Here is a 20,999-nt window from a genome sequence, read left to right as displayed (position 1 = left end):
CTTGTAAGCAGGCGGTCTTGAGTTCGATCCCTGGTACCAATAAAAAAAAAAAAAAAAAAAAAAAGAAAGAAAACTGAAAAATATAGCAACTTGTTCACATATGTATAAAAATCTTACCTAAATATTTGAGTTGATTAATTAGTGAAATGCCTTGAATCATGCAAAGAAAGCAGATTATTGAAACATTTCCTTGTATTCACTCACATAGGTTTCTGCTTTACATTTCATAAAATATTAACGTCATTTGTTTTTGAAAGGATCATGATTATTCAATAATAAAGAAGGAAAAGTACATGTTTATGGTGATATTTATTCATATGTGAAACGAGATGGCTCTCACTTAGCAGACTGAATGAACATATGTTTTTTGAAAACATTAGTTTTTAGTATTTTAAAATTTAAAATCATATAATTTAAAATATGATCATAAGTAAATGTATGCAAGTAAGAAAAGGCAAACAACTCAAGAAAAATTTTAGTCAAGTTTCATTATGGCTTTACCAACATCTTGATCCAATTTATATCCTGCAGAACTACAAGAAAATACATTTTTATTGTTTAAACTACTCAGTTAGTTTGTGGTAGTTTGTTAAAAGCCCTTAGGAAATCCGTATAGTATGAATGTGGCCATTAGTTCCAATTTGTAACTCCTGGTCACAATTTTAAGTCGTTTGTCCTATCAGTTACTAACACATGTTGTAAAAAACTCTTACTAAAATTATGGAGTTTTGGGGGAGTGCACTTCTGGTAACAGCGCCTAGAGAGGCCGGCCGAGGCAAGAGGGGTCAAAGTCAGAGTGGGGGTCACGGTCCTGGAGGTGGTAAGAAGGATGACAAGGACAAGAAAAAGAAATATGAACCTCCTGTACCAACCAGAGTGGGGAAAAAGAAGAAGAAAACAAAAGGACCAGATGCTCTCAGCAAACTGCCATTGGTGACGCCTCACCCAATGCCGTTTAAAACTACTCAAATTAGAGAGAATTAAAGACTATCTTCTCGTGGAGGAAGAGTTTATTAGAAATCAAGAACAAATGAAGCCATTAGAAGAAAAGCAAAAGGAGGAAAGGTCAAAGGTGGATGATCTGAGGGGAACCCCAATGTCGGTAGGAACCTTGGAAGAGATCATTGATGACAATCACGCCATCGTGTCTATATCTGTGGGTTCAGAACACTATGTTAGCAGCCTTTCATTTGTGGACAAGGGTCTGCTGGAGCCAGGCTGCTCAGTCCTCCTCAACCAAAAGGTGCATGCCGTGACCGGGGTGCTGATGGATGATACAGATCCTCTGGTCTGTGATGAAGGTGGAAAAGGCCCCCCAGGAAGCCTATGCCAACATTGGTGGGTTGGACAACCAAATGCAAGAAATTAAGGAATCTGTGGAGCTTCCTCTCACCCATCCTGAATACTATGAAGAAATGGGTATAAAGCCCTCTAAGGGCGTCATTCTCTATCGTCCGCCTGGCACAGGTAAAACCTTGTTAGCCAAAGCAGTAGCAAACCAAACTTCGGCCACTTTCTTGAGAGTGGTTGGCTCTGAACTTATTCAAAAATACCTGGGCGATGGGCCCAAACTTGTATGGGAATTATTTCGAGTTGCTGAAGAACATGCACCATCCATCGTGTTCATTGATGAAATCGATGCCATTGGGACCAAAAGATACGATTCAAACTCTGGAGGTGAGAGAGAAATTCAGTGAACAATGTTGGAACTGCTGAACCAGTTGGATGGATTTGTTTCATGGGGAGACATGAAAGTTATCATGGCCACAAACCAAATAGAGACTTTGGATCCAGCACTGATCAGACGAGGCCGCATGGACAGGAAGATCGAGTTCCGCTTGCTCCATGGATGAAAAGACCAAGAAGGCATCTTTCAGATCCACACAAGCAGGATGACACTGGCCGATGATGTAACCCTGGACGACCTGATCATGGTGAAGGACAATCTCTCTGGGTGCTGACATCAAGGCAATCTGTACAGACGCTGGTCTGATGGCTTTGAGAGAACGTACAATGAAAGTAACAAATGAAGACTTCAAGAAATCTAAAGAAAATGTTCTTTATAAGAAACAGGAAGGGACCCCTGAGGGGCTGTATCTCTAGCGAACCACAGCTGCCTTTAGGCAAGTGGTTGGGACTTTTCTCAACCCCTGGGAAGGATGAGGTTTGGGTAGGTGCCGAAGGAGACTGTGTTACAGTTGGTTTTTATTGACAAAGCATGTCGTATCTTTTCCAGTATGACGTTTGGTGCCTACTGGATGGCCTTTGTCTGTGGTCACTGTGCTGCTTGCTCTCTGCTTCCCAATAAAATGTGCTCTTTCACAAAAAAAAAAAAAAAAATACGGAGTTTCTTTCTTCTTACAGTGATCTACATATAGATCATCCCTCGCCCCTTCCTCTCTGGCACTGTTCCCCTTCACAGTGAACTATTCATCTTTAAGCCACCATACCTCCATGACATGATGTTTATGGGTTAGAGCCAGCCAACCATAAACTGAGTCCCCTGAAGTCATAACTATCCTAAACTTCTGCTCCTCCACTTGTGCATGTGTGGTACTGTTTCCCAGGGAAGGAAATGCTGAGTAGTGTGGAAAATAATACCAGCCACAGGTTTGTTGTTGTTGTGGCTTCAGATTTGGAAACTCTTGTGTGGGAATTTGGGAAAGTTTGAAGAACTGGACTGGAGAAAACCTAGAAGACTGTAAGTATAGTTTGATGGGCAATACTGTTCTGAGCTCAGGAGTCCAAACAAACAACAAACAAAACCAAACAAATAAAGAAAAAACATAAAGGTCAGACTCATGATGTTTTAGATGAGAAATTCTGTTTGGATTTGGACAGGAGGCCTTGGATGTTGCATCTGGCAAAGAACCTTTCTACATATTTCAAACATCCAACAGACTTTTTCAAAGACTGATATGAATGGTGGTGGATGAATTGATTTATTGGAGGAAGTTTCAGTGCTGCCATATATTCAACCTGGAACATGGGTACTGCTAGGTGGTTTTATCCATACCTGTGCTGAAAACTAGAGGCAGAAATTACGATAAAGAAATTTAAAAATTTATATTTTGTTCCAAAAGAATCATACGTCAAATTAAGGGAAAATAAGTGCTGTGTTGAAGATTAGTGCCAACACCAAGAAATGAGGTAGTTTGAATTGGAACTAAAAGAAAGATACTTTGGAGACATCTCAATCATGGTCTTACCGATGTAAGAACATGTTCATTGTAGACTCAAGAGTACAGAAGTATAAACCTTTCAGCTGAGAAGAAAACCCTTGTGCCCCTTGCTCAAAATTGATGAATTTCAGTGATCCTGGCCATGTGGGCTCTCAGAAGCTACTTCAGCTGTGATCCAGTCCTTTATTGGCTCTTTGTTTTTGCTGATAGCAGAGTTTGGAATCTTGATGTGATGCTGGTTTTACTGGTATGAATGCAAGAGTTGTGGGTTCAGGGAGGCCTTCACCTCAATTTTAAAGAAAGGCCTGGAAGTGCAGGCAAAAGCTCAGTACAGTCTGAAGAGATGTAAGAATAATTCTGCAGTTGCAGTGAAGACCCCAGTAAGTCAAAGGTGCCAGGAAATGGAAAACTGTAGGTCATGGTTACCTGTAATGACAGTGAATCCACAGGGGCTACAAAGAGGAAAGCCACTGGGTTGGAGCATCCCAAGGCCAGTGGGACCCAGCACGCTGGGTATGGAAGTGCAGGATTTACTGTTGGTCCTGCTACATGTCATTCCTGCTTCAGTTCTATTGATTTCTACCTCCATATTCCACCTGTTTAAAATAAGAAAGTTTACTTGTGCCATTTATATAATTGATGTAACTTGTTCATTTTCACAGTGGTTCACTCCTAACAATTTGCTTTGAATTTCTTTCACTTGGGATTTTTAACAATGATGGAACTGTTGAGACTTTTGGAAAATGGATGATTCCATTTTGGTTGTATGCAATATTGTTATATCAAGGTGGAATTATGACCTGTCACTGTATCTATTTGGAGGTTAAGTACAGTTTAGGGAAATGCAATTAAGTGTCAAGATGGCAAAAAATGGATTAACTGGTAAAAAATCCAGTTACTATTAATTATAAACTGAATTGTATTAAAGAGATTCCTGGGGAGGTGCTTGGACCATGCAGGCACTGTACTCATCCTTGGGTTAATCCACTGATGTTCATAGCTGATATGCTTTTAGGAGTGGGGTCCAGCTGAAGGTGGCTTATTGAAAGTAACCTTATTCAAGGTATATTGTTCCCTGGAACTCTTTCCCTGTGTTGCTTCCTGGCTGTCATGAACTGAATAGCCATGTTTTTCTGTGAAGATATTTCTGCCTTGTAGCCAGATAACTAATCATGGACTGAACCTTCTGAAAGTAGGAGTCAAATTCAAACCCCTCTCCTTTAAATTTTGGTTGTCACATATTGTGTCATATATATATATATATATATATATATATGCTCATATATGATAAATATATATGAAGAGAGATATCAGATATAAAGTGAACTCATAACCAAAGTATGTATTAATACATTCATCAAATAAATGGAAAGGGAAACATCTGACTAGGAATAGAGTGGGCAAGGGTCTTAAACAGGCAGTTTACAGGTGAAGATTCCAAAAAACTGGTGAAAACATGAAACGATTCTCAGCTTCATTGATCATAAGGCAAAGGCTAATGAAAACCATAGTAACCCATCAGTATATACACTTAAGAACAGATAAGATGAAAAAGGCCATATTATTAATGTCAATCATTAGGAAAACTGTAATAACGGAGAATTTGTCAATGCACTTGAAAGTACAATGTTCAGTTAATTTGCAACGCTGTTTGACACTATCCAGTAAAATGAAATACATTTCAGAAAGTCAGTAATTCAGCTTCTGAGTGTACTTAATTAGAAAGCATGAAATAGAATTTCAGTACTCTCTATTTCTTTTAAAAAGGGACAATGTTTACAAAAAGAAAATGTTAGTGGCTACATTAACAGGTGAAATAGATAATATTGTTAGGATGGTCTACTGTACGCCAGTGAAATAAGCTACTCTGTGCAACCAGTTATTCTCATAAAGGTAATGTCTAATTGAAGAAACTCACCAAAGAAGAACATTTATTGCAGAATTTCACTTATATAAATTTTAATGATCTGCAACACCTATTTTAAGAATAAAAGTTAAAAGATAACTTGAATTTGGATTGGAAGGGAAGACAAAGTTTGTCACTGTACCTTAGAATGTTGAGCTTACTGATTTCTGGGTTTGCTTCTGATACTGGCAAATTTACTCTGTAAAAAATAATTGAACTGGGGCTAGGAGTTTAGCTCAGTGGCATAGCTCTTGCCTGGCAAGCATAAAGCCCTGAGTTCAATTTTTGGTACCCCCAAAAAGAAAGAAAGAAAGAGATTGGACCATATTATATTTTATTTACTATACTGTACTTATATTACAATTCAATGAAATTTATAAAGCAACTTTGAAATATCAAAATTTGGTTTAACTTTGTTCAAAAGCAATGAGAAAAAAATATATAGCAATGTTTGAAATAAATCTTTGGAAATAACCCTGCTGGAATTCCACTTTGCTCTTAGCATATCAAAATACATCATTTGGATTTTAAAATAGAAAAAGATTAATTATTAAGATGAATAACCTGGGTAAAAATGTCAGCATAAATATTTTAATAACTAATTTCAACTGATAATCCTGGAAAATTAATTTTATTTTAAAAATTATTTTATTTTAAAGAGAATAAAACTTTTCTTTGTTTTCAGAGAAAATCAGAACAAAACAATACAAGCAACACAAGACTTCAAAACAAGACAATAAGAAATCAATAGTGGCTACCATAAAGTCTCTTGTTTTCTTTGAAATTGTTGTCCATACCTTCACATACAATAATACCAAACATAATAAAATAGTATAAAACAAATCAAAAGAATGAAGGCATTATGGGACTTCAAAACAAGACATTAGGAAATCACCAATGGCTATCACAGTATCTCTTGTTCTCTTCAAAATAGCTGTCCAGACCCTCATACACAATAAAATCAAATAATAGAAAACAGACTAAAACCCATTAAAACAAAATAATGAAAATATTACAGGACTTCAAAATCAAATGACAGAAAATGAACAATGATTACTATAATGTTTCATTTTTTAAAAAATAGCTGTTCATACCACCACAAGTAATAAAATCTAACAAAACACAGCAGAATAAAACCAATTACACAGAAGAAAGAAAGCATTACAGGACTTCAAAATAAGATAATAGGAAACCAACCATGATTACTGTAATATATTCCATTATGTTCAAAACAGTTTCCCATTCCATCAGACACAGTAAAATCTAGCAAAACAAGACAAAACAGAACCAAACCTAACAATACTGTGAAAACAATGCAAGAATTCAACACAAGACAATAACCACCTTCTCCTCCTAGGTGCTTCTTCCCTTATCACTTTCATATCTATTGTGTTTTTGGGTCCACTAACTCTTTCTGTATTTTATGGTAGTGTTCACCCACATGAATTCAAATTGTTTTGCCCATGAACATGATCTCCAATTGAACCCATTTACCCACAAAAGCCTTAAGATTATCCTACTTTATAGCTGGGTAGCTTGCCACTGTATGAAAATATTATATGCTTCTTATCCATTAATAATCTGTGATTAATGGCAAGTTATCTTTGCTTTTTTCTGGTTCCCTGCTGCATGGAACAATTGTTTTCTCCCCTATGATTTTCAGTTTGTGAATTTCCTTTTGCATTCAATGTGTTTCTTGTATACAACATATTGATGGATCTTGTTTCTTGATCCATTTACTCTGTTTTTCTTTTTATTGATGACCTGAGTCCATCTACATTAATGGTTACAACTGGCATGCACTGGTTCATCTCTGCCATGCTATCCTTATGCTGTTGGCCCTCCACTTTGCCACTTCATTCAGTTGCCTGTCCTGTTTGGTAATCTGCTTCTGCTGCTGTTACTGAAACCATGGTTATCTTTATCTCCTTCTAGAATATCCTTCAGCACTCTCTGTAGGGTTGGGTTGGTGGTCATGAATTCCTTCAGTTGTTCTTTATCATGGAAGAATCTTATTTTTCCATCAATTTTGAAAGATAGTTTTGTAAGGTACATCAATCTGGGTTGTAAGTTGTTTTCTTTCAGGATTTCAAACATTTTACTCCAAACTCTTCTTGACTTGATGGCTTGTGTTGACAAGTCTGCTATGATTCTGATTGGGTTTTCCTTATAGTTGATGTTCTTCTTTTCTCTAACAGCTTTTAATACTCTGTTCTTGTGCTGAATTTCTAGGACCCTGAGTATTATTTGTCTGGGTATAAATTTACTTGGGTTATGGCTAGTTGGAGTCCTATATGCCTCACTTATCTGCATGCCAGTTACTTTCCCCATATTTGGGAAATTTTCTTCTATTACTTCTGTAAAGAGCCTTTTAATTTCATTTGTGTTGACCCGTGCTTCTTCACTGATACCTGTCACTCTTAGATTATGCTTTTTTGCATCATCTTGCAATCACTGAATTATTCTTTCTTGATTCATTGCTATTTTTGAGAGATCTTTCATGATTGCTAGCTGCAATCCTATCTTCAAGGTTTGAAATTCTGTCTTCAGTTTCTTTCAAGCAGTTTTGTCAGTTTTCAATTGTATTATTAATTTCCTGGATATCTATTCGAACCTGTTTCATGCATTGTAATTCCTTTCTATATTGCTCATTCCAGGTTTCTATCATTTTCCTATGCTCCTTTTTTTATCTATATCTTCTTTAGATATGCTGAGCAATTCTTTCCTTGTGTTTTCATTTCTTCTTTTACCTGAGACATTATTTCTGATTTCATTACTTTTTCAGTCTTCCTGAAATTGTGCCTTTACTTCAGTTTCTATCCTTTTGGTGATTTCAGGTGTTTGACTTCTATTTTCTTCCATGACTGTATCTCCCATACTAGTTCTGTGTGGGTTGGAGGTCTGAGACTGTCTTTTGCTTCTGCAGCTTGATATTCTCCTGGGTTTCTTCTAACAAGCTGGTTGTGGGGCCCCAGCAGATCCCATGTTGGTTGTTCCTCTAGTGTAGGGAAATAATACAGGCACTCATAATTCTCTGACTCCAGACTCACAGAGAGGTAGCAGATTGTGGTGCAATCTTCTCCACACCTGTGCAGCTACACTGGGGCTTCCTCAATGATCAGGGGTTTGTGCTAGTGGAGGTGCCTCTCTCAGCCTATGTGTCTACACTGGGACTTGTGCAATGGTGACAGGCATGCAGAAGCATGTTTGGCTGATTCTTATGGTGAGTGATGCCAGCCTGAAGGGAGCAAGGGCCTCTAATAGTGGCCTACTGGTGGAGTGCATAGGATTTACTTGGCTGTGTGTCCCTGTTCCCAATGACTTCCCATAGCAAGAAGCCTCCTGATGGTGGCACTCAGCCAGGGGAGGTAGGTCTGCTCGAAAATTAATTTTATGATTAAAAACTTAATCTAGTGATAGCTTTGACTTTTGCTTTGGGAATCTTATTATTTTTTAATTCTTATTTTTTTCCAAATCCATTTCATTTCAAGGTGAAAAAGGAAAAAGAAGAAGAAAAAGCTACAACAAAATTTCAAAACATGTCAATCAGGGATCAGTGATAGTACACATATTGTGCATTGTCATTCCCAAATCATTTACCCAGAGCACAAGGCATCTGCATTCAATTGTCCAGACAATACCAGCACGTCTTTCTCTTCAGTAAACTCAGAAAAATCAGTAGTATAACTATCTTAATTATTTTTATATCCCAGTAGACCACCTCGCAGGACCCAGGAACTCCAGCCCACAATGCATGTACCTGTAGTCCCACTGCTGCCATCAGAGATCCCCCAGCTCCTGGACCTAGTACTGCTGTTGATTTTCTGCTCCCACACCTCCCCCCAGAACCTTGGACTGCAGTGGATTAACCATGAGACATCGAAGGAAGACTGAGTAACCCCTCATCCAAACAGAAGAACCCAGCAGGATTCCATCAGTGAGGTGAGTTTGCCCCTAACATAGGAATAGAGTTTACCCACCTTCAGTGGGTAAACAGGAGCATTAGCAAAACCCCCTCCAGAAGTAGGCCATTGACGAGCTTGGCAAGTGGGTAGGTGAGCCCTTCCTCCACACAGAGAATATCAGGTAGGTTGAAGAGGGTGCCAATAAGGCCTCCCCAAACCTGGAGAAAATTAAGGGGGCTTGTTGGACACCCAGAGACACAGTAGGGTCCCAGCCAAGACAAACACTATAAACAGGGAGCTCTGGTGACTCAGAACTACTTTTACATACATATATATGTATATACATATATTTTAACTATGTATATGTACATATACATACACATATACAAATATTTCTTCTTTCAGCTTCTCACACCAAGACAAAATGATATTTACACATATGTGTCTTATTTCACTAGTGAATATGGTCTTCTGTTGCCTCCATTTACCTTTTAAAATATCCAGTTTATCCTTCTTTATGGTTGAGTAGCATTCCATTGTATAAAAGTACCACATCTTTTTTATCCACTCTTCTGTTGATGGATGTTTAGGTTGTTTCCAAGATCTGGCTATTATAATTTGTGCTGGTATAAACATGGGTTTACATATCACTGTGGTATGATGTTTTTAATTCTTTGTGAAGATAACAAAAAGGGAATAGCTGGGTTGAATAGGACCTCCACTCCTAGTTTTTTTTGCAACCGCTGATTTCCACAACAGTTGCACCAGTCTGCATTCCCAACAGTGGAGCAGTGTTCCTTTTCTCCCACAGCTCCTCCAACATTTGCTATTGCTTGATCTATTAATGATAACCATTCTTTATGGAATGCTGCATGGAATCTCAGCATTGTTTTAATTTGCATCTCTCAAATGACCAGTGCTGTTGAACATTTTTCACATACTTATTGCTGTTTGCATTTCTTCATCTGAAAAGTGTGTATTCATCTCAGATGCCCATTTTTGGATTGGGTCTTTAAATCTGGGAGAACTGAATTTTTGAATTCTATATATGTTCTGGATAGTAATCCTTTGTCTGGGGCATAGCTGGCAAACATTTTTACCACATTGGGTGTTGTCTTTTCATTCTGTTGTTGGTTTCTCTTGCTGTGTAAAAGTTTTTCAATAGAATGTGTCATGGTTTATATCTGTGTCCCCCAGGCCTTATGAGTTTGCATTGTTCATTTGTGATGGTTCATTGTATAGTGCTTGGATTGATGGTGTCAGTGCTCCACCCACATAGGGGTTAAGCCAGGATGTGATGTAATGGCAGGAAGAAGGTGTGCCTTGCTCTTTGCTGGATCCAGCTTGTTGTTTGCAGCCGCCATGAAAGGCGGCCCAGCCATGCCCCCCTGCCTGGAGCCAACTGAGTGTGGACTGAAACCTCCAAAAACTGTAAGAAATAAACTTTTCCTTTCCCAACTTGGGCATCAGGTATTTTGTCACAGCAACGAGTAAAAAGTAACTAAGATAGAAAGCAACCCTAGTCATTGGTTCTTTGTGATAGATTCTGTGCAATTAGAGTTTTATTCATACAGTCTTTGCCTACACCAATGTTTTCAAGGGTTTTATGTATTCTGTCTTCCAGAAGACTTGATGGTCCTGTTTTAATATTAAGATATTTGATCCATTCTGATTTTAGCTTTGTACATAGTGAAAGATATGGGTTGAGGTTTAATCTTTGGCATGAATAGAGCCAGTTTTATTCAGAAATAGATTAAAGAGACTATCATTCAGTGAATGTATTTAACACTTTTGTTGAAGATAAGGTGGCTTAGTGTGTCTGGAGTTGTTTCTGTATCTTCTAATCTGTTCCATTGACTCTAATTTTTTGCCAGTGCTACACTACTTTTATCACAGTAGCATGATAGTATAATTTCAAGCCAGAGATTTTGATGTCCCAGCTTGTCCCTGTTTTCTAGAATTGCTTTAGGTATTATAGGTCTTTTCTGGTTATAGATGAATTTTGAGACTATTTTCTCTAATTCTGTGAGATATGCTATTGGAATTTTCATTAGGATTGCACTGAATCTGTATAACAGTTTTGAGAGTATGGCCATTTTTGCTACATTGGTTCTTCCTACCCAAGAGCATAGGATATTTGTCCATTTTTTTAATATCCTCATCAGTCTTCTTTTTAAGAGCACTGCAGTTTTCAGCTAGAGGTCTTTTATATCCTTTGCTAGATTGGTTCCTATGTATTCCATTTTTAAGATGCTATTGTAAAAGGTGTTGTTTCCCTGATTTCTCCCTCTGCATTTGTCATTTGTATACAGCAAGGCTATTGATTTTTGACTGTCAACTTTGTAAACAGCTACTTTACTGAATTTGCTTATTAAATCTAGTAGTCACTTGGTGGAATTTTTGGGGTCTTTTAAGTGGAGTATCATGTCATCTGCAAACAGACAGTTTAACTTCTTCCTGTCCTATATTTATTCCTTTAACTTGTTTGTCTAGTCTAATTTCTCCAGCTAAAGTTTCTTGGACTATGTTGAAAAAGAGTGGAGACAGTGGACATCCTTGGCTTATTTCTGATTTTAGAATGAAACATTCAGTTTTTTTTCCATTTAGTATGATGCTGTCTATCAGTTTGTTATAGATTGCTTTTATCAGATTGAGATAAAAACCTTGTATCCTAATTTTCTGTAAAGGTTTTAAAATCAGGAATGGGTGCTAGACTTTGTCAAGAGCCTTTTCTGTACCTAATGAGATGATCATGTGGTTTTTGCCCTTGGCTCTGTTAATATAGTGTGTTATATTTATTGATTTATGTACATTGAACCATCCTTACATCTCTAGAATGTATCACACTTGATCATGTTGTACAATCTTCTTGATGATTTGCTGCAGTCTGTTTGCCAGTATCTTAATGAAGATTTTTGCATCAGTGTTCATTAGAGAGACTGAACTATAATTCTTTTTCTTAATTGAGTCCTTATCTGGTTTTGGTATCAGGGTAATACTTGTATCCAAGAATGAATTTGGAAATATTGACCCCTGTTCAATTTCATTAAAGAGTTTGAGAAGTAGTAGTATTACACCTTCTCTAAATTTCTTGTAGAATTCAGCAGTGAATACATCAGGACCTGGTCTTTTCTTTGCTGGTGTTTTTAATTACATCTTCAATTTCATTTATTGGGTCATATAGGACTTTTACATCTTCTTGATTCAGCTTTGATAATTCATATGTATCTAGAAATCTGTCCATTTCTTCTGTATTTTCCATCTGATTAGATGGAAAAGTAGATATAGATGCTTTTCTAGATTTCTGCAAAGTCTGTTGTGATTTCACCCTTTTCATTCCTAATTTCATGGATTTGGGTGTTTTATTCCTTTTTTATATAAGATTGGCTAAAGGTTTGTCAATTTTATTTAATCTTTCTTTTTTTTTTGTCTTTATCGGAACCGGGGATCGAACTCACGACCGCCTGCTTGCAAGGCAGGTGCTTATGCCTCTGAGTTAAACCCCCAGCCCCAATTTTATTTAATCTTTCAAAGGACCAACTCTTTGATTCACTGACTATTCATATTGATTTTTTTTTTAGTCTCCAGTGTACTAATTTCTGCTCTGGTCTTTATAATTTACTCCCTTGTATGAACTTTTGCTTTAGATTGCTCTCTTTTTCTTGAAGTTTGAGGTTCAACTTTAAGTTGTTTATACATACTTGCTTTGTTTTCCTTATATGAGTATTTACTGGTATAAATTTCCCTCTTAAGACTGCTTTCATTGTGTCCCACAAGATCCAGTATGTCGTACTGTCATTATCATTCAACTGTAAAAGCTGTCTAATTTCTTCCTTAAGCTCATCTGTGACTCACTGGTTGTTCAAGAGGGTGCTATGTAATTTTTATGTATTTATGAAGTTCTTGTGGTTTCCTTTGGCATGGATTTCCAATTTCATTGCACTGTGGTCTAATAGTATGCATGGGACAATTTCAATTCCTTTGAATTTACTTAAGCATGTTCTATGAGCCAGTATGTCATCAATTTTGGAGAAAGTTCCATGTGCAGCTTTCAAAAATGTGTGTTCTGATGTTGTAGGGTGGAACACTCTATAGACATCTGTTAAGTACATTTGTTAAAAAGTTTGATTTTGCTCTAATATTTCATTATTGATTTTTTTATACAGTTGACCTGCCTATTTATGACAGTGAGAGTACCGAGGTCTCCCAATACAATTGTATTAGAAATTATTTTATTTTTTCCGGTCTGCTAGCAATTGTGTTATATAGTTGGATGCACTGGTATTTGTTGTATATATATTTATGATTTTTATCTGTTCCTCTTGGATTGTTCCCTTTCTGTGGATGTAATGATCTTCTTTATTTATCTTAATCAGTCTTGGCTTAAAATTCAATTTGCCTGCAAATAGAATAGCCACCCCTTCTTTTTTCTGGGTTCCTTTTGCATAGAGTATTACTCTCCATCCTCTGACTTTCAGTGTATGAATTTCTTTTTGAATTGAATGTATTTCTTGTGTGCAGCATATTGTTGGATCTTGTGTCTTGATCCATTTTGCAAGTCTGTATCTCTTGACTGGTGAAATGAGACTATGAACATTGATGGTTATAACTAGTATGTATTAACTTACCCTTGTCATGTTACTTTCCTGTTGTTTGCTCTATTCTTTCTCCCCTTCTAATTGTTTGCCTTCCCTGGTGGATTCCTTCTATTGGAGTTAATAAAGCTGTAGTCCCAATTATCTCTTTTAAAAATGTTCTTCAAAACATTTTGGAATGCTGGTTTGGTGATCGTAAATTTCCTCAGGTGTTCTTTGTCATGAAAGTATTTTATTTCTCCATCAATTTTGAAAGATAGTTTTGCAGGATATATCAGTCTGGGTTTAAAGTTGTTTTCCTTTGGAACTTGGAGCATTTCACTCCAAGCCCTCCTTGACTTTAGAGTTTGCGCTTAGATTTCAGCTGTAATTTTGATGGGCTTTCCTTTATAGGTGAATTGTTTGTTTTCTCTAACAGCTTTTACAATTCTATTCTTGTATTGAATTCCTGGGATCTTCATTGTGATATGCCTGTCTATAGATACTTTTTAATCATTGCTAATTGAATTACTATATGCCTTATTTATCTGAATGCCAAATTCTTTTTCTCTACAGGAAAGTTTTCCATAATAATGTTTGTGGGCATTTTTAAATGTCATTTGTGGCCTGTTCATTGACTCCAATTAATCTTAAATTATTCTTCTTTCTTTTCCTGATCACCAACTGAAAGCCTGTTTTCAGAATGTAACATTCTGTGCTCATGCTGGCCTAATCTGCTTTTGAATACTTTCAGTGCAGTTTTTATTCTCCTGGGTATCTGCTTGAATCTGCTTATGGATTCCATTTCTTTCATAATTTTCTTAAACTCACCTATCTTTTTCCAGTGTCTGTTCTAATGTCACTAAGCATGGTATGTATTTTATTAATTGCTGTAGTTATCTGAGAAATTATTTCTGATTTCATTTTTTCTATAGCCTCATTCAATTGCTTTGTTCTTTCCACTTCAGAGATACCTGGTGAGGATTTTTGGATTGTTACATCTCATTGCCTTCTGTATTTGCCTTGGATGAACTGGATGTATGGGATTTCATGTTGTTTAACTATCTTCTCATTTTTTCTCTCTTTTATTAGTTTGATTCCTGGTGTGATGCTTGTAAGTTGCCTATATTGGGCTGTATTATTGGTAGTGTTTGGGACCGTTGGGTGATGATTATTTCTCTGAAGTACCTTCCAGATGCAGCTGGTTTTTTAGGCTTTGAGTCTGTTGGAAGATCTTACCTCTTCAGTTTGTTGGAGATGAAAGTTGTTGCTTCTTTGGCCCTGTCTCTTGTTCTTTGGCACTATGCAACAATATTTTCTGTGACCCTCAGTTAATCTTAGTCATGGCTTATCAGGACCAACAGCTGTTTAGAAAACTTATATTAATTTTGTCTATAGCAGTACCAATAACATCAAACACAGCTTTAAAAAAACAACAAACAACTATTCTCTAAGTTACAGCTTTTAACTGTGTGAACTAAATTTATGATTATATAACGAATTATAAAACAAACAGATAATTATATGCAATATATGCCCATAATGTGTCTATTTTTCCCTCAGGGTTAAAACTTAAAATGGATTAAGGAGAAAATGTAGAAGTGGAAGATGAGAAAGAGATTAGAAGTAAGGTTTGGAGGCTAAGCGGGATCATGCCAACTTGAGGAAACTGGTGCAGAAGACTGAAGGGAAAGAGAGGCGGAAGAGCTAAAAGGAAGAACAGAACAGAACCACAACTAACAGAGAAGTTAGGAACCACTTTCTCATTCATATAAAAACAATAGGAGAATAAAACAATAAGGAGAAAGAGAAAAGATTAAAAAAAAAAAGAAAAACAAATAGTCCACTTCCAGGATTCTCTATGATTTCACTAGTAGACAACCTATGGAGACAGAGTCCTGAGTCATGCCTTTCTATCCCAGCAAGCCAGCAGTTGCTTTATGGTGCAGTCACGAATAACCTCAGCAGTACTGCTCCGAGACCAGACTCTGGGAGCTTGCCACCGTCCAAACAATTTCTACAGCTCTGCACCCAGCTAGGTGCAGCCAGCAGCAGTTCCAGTTCCGAGCTCAGCTGGCCTGTCTCCAAAATGGCCCCTGGATAATCACTCTCTCCCTGTGAGAAGACAGATCCTCTGCGGCCATTGTCAGCAGTGTAGTCCTCCACATCTCCTGCTCCCCTCCACTGCTGAGTCCCTCTGCAGAGGCCTCGGGATCACCAGCTGTCACTGTCGATGTGACCGAGACACCCTAGATTGAAACAGCTCCTCTCACACAGTGAATCCCATCTCAGGGCAAAGGCCATGCCAGTTACCACCTTCTTCTTCCTTGAAGTTTTTCTCTTCACTCTCTCTGTGGGCTTCAATTCACACTTCAGATTCTTCCTGGGTCCAGGGGACCCATTTCCTTCCTTCCTGTTTTCCTCACAATGCTATATTCCATCATCTGGATGGTGACGCTCAGAGAGGCTGTGTTCTCTGCTGCTTACCACTCCACCATCTTCCTGGAAGTCCTAGGGATCTTATTAAATGAATTTTAGCAAAGCTGAGTGAATCTGGGAGAAAACAATAAAATTTCAAAATTAGCACGGCTCCATTTCACATGTTGTTACTTATAGGTATGAATTACCTGAGAAAGTCTTATCTAGTCATGTCTCCACACAGCATTCTCAACAATTAAATTCAAATTGATGCAAACACATTATAAATAATTGTTTTGTAGTTTTCTTTACTATGAAAAAAATAAAACTATTGAAGTTGCTTCTGTAGAATGAAATTGGTGATGTTCTTTTTGAACCCTATCCCATGTTTTGCATGATAAATAACCAAATTAATGTAAATTTAAGGCTTGAAAGCATTGCTACCATATGAATAAAGCTGAATGTTCCTCACCAAAATATAATTATTAGATTTGTCATATATAAAGTTATAAAGTATCAAAATAAGAAATTTAAAATATTCATTTTACTGAGCTATTTTACAACAGTTAGTTTACGGACATTATAACAGCAATAACTAATAATTATGCATTTATGTACTTGACTGTAATTATGAACTCTATTTGAACAAACACTCAGTAGCTAACAACAAAATGATTTATAGTTAAACATCAAAAGTTTCATGCCATCGTCAGAAAGGGAATATTTATCTAGTTTTATAGATGAGTAAATAATACCTCAAGGAATTTAAGCAATTCAATATCATTTAACTAGTGAATCTGAACCTGCAGTTTCTTGATGATCAGATCAATGATTTTACCACACACTTGCTAGTGTGTGTTAAATTATAATAATAAAAACAAAATTGAGGGTCATGACCTTTTTGCTCCAACTACTATTTATTGCTTCAATAAATAATAATTCTGCAGTCTTTGGCCTGACTTTTGGGTTCATTTCAAATCTTTATTGTGTTCAAGGCTTCTAACCATACAGATGACAAGATTTTGAAAATTTAACCTCTGAAAATCCTTTACTTACTTGAAACTTAATGTTAAATACCTAGGTAAACTACTTGGAGATCATCTTATCATTTACAAAAAAATATTTTTACAAAAATATATAGCTAAGAAAAATGAGTAATACAGTTCTATGAGTTGTCTAATGAGAAATATTAAAATGTCAAAAAATTAGGTGAACAACATTATGACTTCCATAAAAATAACCACTTATTTTAAAATATATATGTATAGAGAGACAGAGAGATTTAGTCAATAACCAATATTTTTAAATACAGAAATTAAGTAAAGGTCAAGAAACTTGGTTTATTAATTATTGTTAAGTTTAACATCTGTTTTGTAAAAAAGGATGTACCAAAATCATTAGGCGTTGGCTTTTCAAGGACATTTAAATGTCAAATAGACACTTGAATCTGAGATAACACTTTTTCTCTGTGAATGACCCTCCCCATCTGGTGATGATTGCCATCATACTCTGTAGTGTCATGTACTGCAGCGATGGAAAACCTATGGCGTGTGTGTGTTTGTTTTTCTTATAAGACAAAAGATGTTAATGCATGAGTTGTTTTTTCAAAACTAAAACTTTAGCACTTGGGATTAACAGAAGTGTTGGCACTTTGTGATAAATAAGTGGGTTTGGGGCTGAAGTTTGGGTGTTTATCTTCAAAAGATCACTGTCATTGTTCTGGAGAAAAGGGTTAGCCATGCAAGCTCTGGAAGAAGTAAATTCTATTTTCAAAATGTATTAGTTGTAATAAAAATTAAGTGTGACAAGGTATGATAAAAATACACAAAATGTTTAAATTTAACATGTATTACAATAAAAGACACATTGTTATTGACCCCCTCAAGATACTCCCCACCACTTTGACCACATTCATCCCATTGTGAAGCAGTTCTAGAAGTCCTCTTTCATGGGGGGTCTCTAGATGCACTGTCATTGCTGCCTCAATGTCCTGAATTGATCTAAGACATTTATCTTTCATGGCCATTTTGACTTTGGAGAAGAGCCACAAGTCACATGGTGTCATATTCAGTGAGAAAGATAGATAAGAACGTGTTTTTTTATTTTAAAAAGCAAAATAGAAAAAAGAATAGAAATAATACAGAATTTAGAAAAAACAGTAAGAAGTCAACACTAGTTAATATATTGCACATTGCTATCTTAGAGGTAGTTGTTCAGGTTACAAGATCTAGGAACAAAAATAATCAGACAATGACAGCACAAACTGTTCTTTTTGATGAACAAATAGAGACTGGTAGTATAGTTACCTAACTAGCACACATATACATGTATACAGTTATGTATGTATATCTACATACAATTTTTCCTTTCCTTCATTTCTCCTTTGTCTATATCCATTGAGTATATTGTTATGAACCTGGTTTTCCATTGGATGGTAGTAAGCAGAGCATTCATTCCCTAAAACAGAGAGCTTCTTAGTGCTGATTTACTATCATCTTATTTTGAAGCCCCACCAAACTATGGCTCTTCTGTCTCCATTGGTTTTATCATGATGTATCTTGCTGGATTTTATTATATGTGATAGTATAAACAGAAATTGTTATAGGCAAAGAGATAATATAGAAACCATTGTTTATTTTCTGTTAGTTGGTTCTAAAAACCCTACAATGCTTTCATCCACTTGAAAGTTTTACACTGACTTGATATGTTTGAAGCTATAGTATATGAAGTTATATTCAAATATTTCAAGGAAAAAGACACTATGGTAACTACTATTAAACTGGGTTATTTGGTGGTGAAACACTAGGTTGCTGAAACTGTCATGCTTTGACCTGTACTGTTATGGTGTTATGTCCTCTTTTATCTCAATCTCTTCCTTATTCATTAAAAAAGTTATTTTTTATGATTTTTTTAATTAAGGGAAAAATTTTTAAAAAGCAGGATATATTATAGTAACTTATCTGATTTCCTATTAACTTGATATGCAGTCCTGTAATACTCTCACTATCTTGTTTTGACTGATTAGACTCTGTCCCGTTCTGTATGATAGTATCAATTTTGAAGGTATAGGCAACTACTTTGAAGGCAATAAGATTCACTATGATGCCCATTCTGGTTTGACTATTATCTTCTTTGGAAGTCCTGTAGTGTTTACAAGGTTTAGGTTTTATTGGTCTTGTTCTCTACTGTTTTGTTCAACTTTATAATACCTAATGAGATAGACAATTCTTTTTAAGGAAGCAAGAGGCATTATGGTAACCATTGTTGATAACCTTGTACTCTGTTTTTACATCATGTGCTATGTCTATCCTTGGTTTTGACTGACAGCTTTGTTTCGCCATATTTGACTTTATTCTCTTCCAAAAAAAAAAAAAAAGTAATAAGAACTAAGGAGTAATAAAACCCAAAATGTGTAAATTTTGTTGTAGAAAAGAGAGGAAAAAAAAAAGTGCTCTAAAGTATACAACTGCAAGTGTGTTTAGGGATGTTAAATAGATGCCCATATTAATGTTTTTGGTTGGATCATTGAACATAACTGTTTGCAGTCTCACTGTTTGAATGTCGACTTTGTATGCTTTGATACTGTGACTTAAGCTACCGTCTCTAGGATGATAATTGTAATCTATAAACGTGATTTCTTACTTTTTTTTGTAGTTTTGTATTAATTGTACCCTTACACTGCTTTGTTTTGTTTTGTTTTTTCTCTTTTTCCTTTTAAATAAAATTTTTAAAAAAAGAATACATGAATGTAAATCAAAAAAAAAAAAAAAAAGAAACAGAGCTTCTAGAGCTGCTTCAGAAAGTTGTAAGAATGATAGTATTTTTTTTTGATGTAATGGGAAGTAGTCTGAGAGGAATTAATGGCAATGTTTTTTTAACTAAATTTAAAAATTTTAAATATCCATAATATATTTTGACTATCCTTTTCAAGCAATCATGGAGTGATTTGTTAAACTCTCTGAATCTTGGTCTCCTCATCTTTAAAATAGAAATTGCATCAATCTTAAAAGGACATCGAGAGAAGTAAATACAAGGGATAACTTCCACAGAATTTGTTACATAGCATTTATTCAATATATAAGCTACTACCATCAGCATTATGAATATTATTCCTATGGCTTTTAATTCATTATGTAACAAATGCAGAACTATAGTGTCACATTCTTTTATAATCTCACACTGATCTTCCAGTTTTTGTAACAAGTTAAATAACTGATATGGGAAAACTAGTTACTCAGTCCACTTTACTCTTATAATTCTCAGGATGGATATCCCTGTTAGACTCTCCACATCTGTGTCACATGTGTCTTATGACAAGAGCCAACCAGTGTTGATCCTAGGGTGCCATCTCTACTATGCTCTACCTAGTAAGTTACAGGGAAAGAAAGATTCTTTCACACCTGACATTATGGTAGCTCACAAACTGAAATAGAGTGAGGATGGTGTTCTAGTTGAGAAAATACTGATTTGGGGAAAGTGTAAAAATTAAAAGCTAGATTTAAAAGAGTAAATTTTAAAGAAAATGTTTAGGACATTCTGCTAAGAATTCAAATCAGTAATGGAACATTTGCTTAGTCTTTCTGATACATTTTGATGGATTACTGGAAGCTTTCCAAATTTATGAGTTAAACAAGAATGATTTTGTGTTGAGGGTGGTGGTTCTAAACCTGGATCCCAGCACTCTAGAATACTGAGGCACAAGAGTCACAAATTTAAGCCCAGCCTGGCAACTTAATGATACATTGTTTCAAAATTTAAAACAATATAAAGGGAAAAGAGTTGGGGCTGTAGTTTAGTATGAAACTGTTCAATCCCCATTTCTTCAAGAAACAAAAAGGATGAGGCTATATCTTGCCTCTTCAGACATATAGTTACCAATTTTTAAGCTCTGTCTCTCTTATATAAAAAGGCAAAAAGTCTGCAGTGCTAAACTAGACTGTAGAGAAATCTCAGCTTGCAGTCTTCAGGGAAGGCTGTTTTAGTGGATTAGGTGAGAAAGACTAGAGAGGGAGGG

At 36.0% G+C, this 20,999-nt stretch overlaps 1 pseudogene; it reads left to right on the top strand.

The window, feature by feature from the left end:
* The first annotated feature begins 720 nt into the window (after positions 1-720).
* LOC100725354 (26S proteasome regulatory subunit 4-like) lies at positions 721-2,359 on the top strand (annotated as a pseudogene).
* The last annotated feature ends 18,640 nt before the right edge of the window (positions 2,360-20,999 follow it).

The sequence above is a fragment of the Cavia porcellus genome, unplaced genomic scaffold, assembly GCF_034190915.1.
Source record: "Cavia porcellus strain 051 isolate PalLab524CR breed Dunkin Hartley unplaced genomic scaffold, mCavPor4.1 scaffold_10, whole genome shotgun sequence".
Lineage (NCBI taxonomy): Eukaryota > Metazoa > Chordata > Mammalia > Rodentia > Caviidae > Cavia > Cavia porcellus.
This window is presented reverse-complemented; position numbering and strand designations above follow the sequence as displayed.